The sequence below is a fragment of the Littorina saxatilis genome, unplaced genomic scaffold (assembly GCF_037325665.1).
Source record: "Littorina saxatilis isolate snail1 unplaced genomic scaffold, US_GU_Lsax_2.0 scaffold_995, whole genome shotgun sequence".
Lineage (NCBI taxonomy): Eukaryota > Metazoa > Mollusca > Gastropoda > Littorinimorpha > Littorinidae > Littorina > Littorina saxatilis.
This window is the reverse complement of record NW_027128269.1, coordinates 7,501-10,000: the sequence shown is the minus strand read 5'-3', so window position 1 is coordinate 10,000 and position 2,500 is coordinate 7,501. Positions and strand designations below refer to the sequence as shown.

General features: G+C 40.3%; 1 long non-coding RNA gene across 1 annotated transcript in view; it reads left to right on the top strand.

Moving 5' to 3' along the window:
* Positions 1–67: 67 nt before the first annotated feature.
* Positions 68–2,500, top strand: part of LOC138956640 (uncharacterized) — a 7,286-nt gene continuing 4,853 nt past the window's right edge. The window contains exon 1 of the long non-coding RNA XR_011452738.1: positions 68–353. This is a non-coding gene — a long non-coding RNA (uncharacterized lncRNA). The remainder of the gene's footprint in view (positions 354–2,500) is intronic.

The window sequence follows — 2,500 nt, the reverse complement described above, 5'->3', positions numbered from 1 at the left end:
GCGTTGAAAAGGTTCCCTTCCATCGTAGCCCCAAACTTCTCCAAAATGTTTTGTACGCGACCATGTCAAACACAAACACTTCTCTTCTCCACAGGTTGCCCTAGCCTTCACCGCCATCACAACGGCGGCGGTGGAGAGTTACTCTTCCATCCGTGTCCCCGGCCTGTCCCCCCGAGATCGCTACGACGCCTACGTGAGGGCTCTACGGCGTCTGACTTCCCGCCGTGCCAGCGGGGCACAGGTGGATGCTGATTTGAACACGTGCAGCCCGCCCTGCGCCACGGGTCAGTGCTGCCTGCAGACCTCAGCCAACGCCCAGGCCACGTGTCAGAGCTTGCGTCTCTCTGGACAGCGTGAGTAGAACATTTTGATAGCCCTTAGATGAGGATGTTTTGAAGAATAGAATAGAATGCATTGCAATACAGTACAATACAATACAGTGCAATACAATACAGTCCAGTACAGTACAGTACAACCCAATACAATACAATACAATACAATACAAAAAAATACAATACAAACAAAACAATAGGTTACATTGTCCGATTGTGGGCACAAACCAAAATCTGTTATTTATAACAGCTATTGTGTTTTCAGCGTACCAATAGGGTCCGATATTTAGACGAGACAAGTATAATGCCGACGAGTCGAAGACGAGTCGCATATCGGACCCTATTGCTACGCTGAAAATACAATAGCGATTATATAGCTGTTCTGACCTTGATTTGTTGTTCCAAACTTACAAAATGATAGTTTTTGCGTCGATGCGTTGATCTCAGGTTTTGATAGCAGACGCCGTTTCTTATGCGCATTAGTTTTGCGCAGGCGCCACACTGACTTTGGAAAAAAACTCGATTTGACAACACAGCTGTTAAACAGCTTTTTATTAGTTCATTCGTATACAACAACAAGTCGCGTAAGGCGAAAATACAACATTTAGTCAAGTAGCTGTCGAACTCACAGAATGAAACTGAACGCAATGCCATTTTTCAGCAAGACCGTATACTCGTAGCATCGTCAGTCCACCGCTCATGGCAAAGGCACTGAAATTGACAAGAAGAGCGGGGTAGTAGTTGCGCTAAGAAGGATAGCACGCTTTTCTGTACCTCTCTTTGTTTTAACTTTCTGAGCGTGTTTTTAATCCAAACATATCATATCTATATGTTTTTGGAATCAGGAACCGACAAGGAATAAGATGAAAGTGTTTTTAAATTGATTTCGACAATTTAATTTTGATAATAATGTTTATATATTTAATTTCCAGAGCTTGTTTTTAATCCAAATATAACATATTTATATGTTTTTGGAATCAGAAAATGATGGAGAATAAGATAAACGTAAATTTGGATCGTTTTATAAATTTTTATTTTTTTTTACAATTTTCAGATTTGTAATGACCAAAGTCATTAATTAATTTTTAAGCCACCAAGCTGAAATGCAATACCGAAGTCCGGGCTTCGTCGAAGATTACTTGACCAAAATTTCAACCAATTTGGTTGAAAAATGAGAGCGTGACAGTGCCGCCTCAACTTTCACGAAAAGCCGGATATGACGTCATCAAAGACATTTGAGACAGTGACAAAAGGTCAGGTGTCATGTCTACTGTCCCGAATGACACACGATTGCTGACATTTCACCATTGCCAAAAGAATAAACAAATAAGAAATAGGTAGAAAATGAATGTGAACACTGACTTTGATTGTTGATCAGTATTTTCTATACCACTAACAAATAATCTACTTACACATAGCTGTTTGGCAAATGTATGTTGCATGGGACACACTGACATGAAAGTGGAAGATGTTTTTCCCTCTAGAGAAACTACATATCAAGTTACACTTTTTGTGCTCTTCCATTCCAGTTGGCAATCAATTGTTAACGCATGTTATTAATAGAAAAAATAGAACGAAAACAGATTAGATAGAATGAAAAATGTACTGGTGATGTCATTTGGGACATACTGACATGAAAACGTCACCTTTTGTCATTGTCTCATTTATCAAAAAAATGAAAAAAATGTTCGGGGATTTCATACCCAGGAACTCTCATGTCAAATTTCATAAAGATCGGTCCAGTAGTTTAGTCTGAATCGCTCTACACACACACACACAGACACACACACACACACACACACACACACACACGCACGCACGCACGCACGCACGCACGCACACACGCACATACACCACGACCCTCGTCTCGATTCCCCCCTCTACGTTAAAACATTTAGTCAAAACTTGACTAAATGTAAAAAGAAGTTTGAGTTTTTTTTAATTTTGAACCTAGACTACTTATGAAGAAGACCAAAACACAACATCAACGGAAAACTAGAAACAACTGAAGAACTAGGATGCAACAAGGGGAGGAGAAGAGAACAGCTAATCCGTACAACGCGAACAGACGGCAGCGAAGTTTTCAGTTTGGGTGAATGGCATTTATACTTGTCTCGTCATGAAGCGATTTTTTCAACCTCAGTTTTAAACGACTACATGAATGTTAG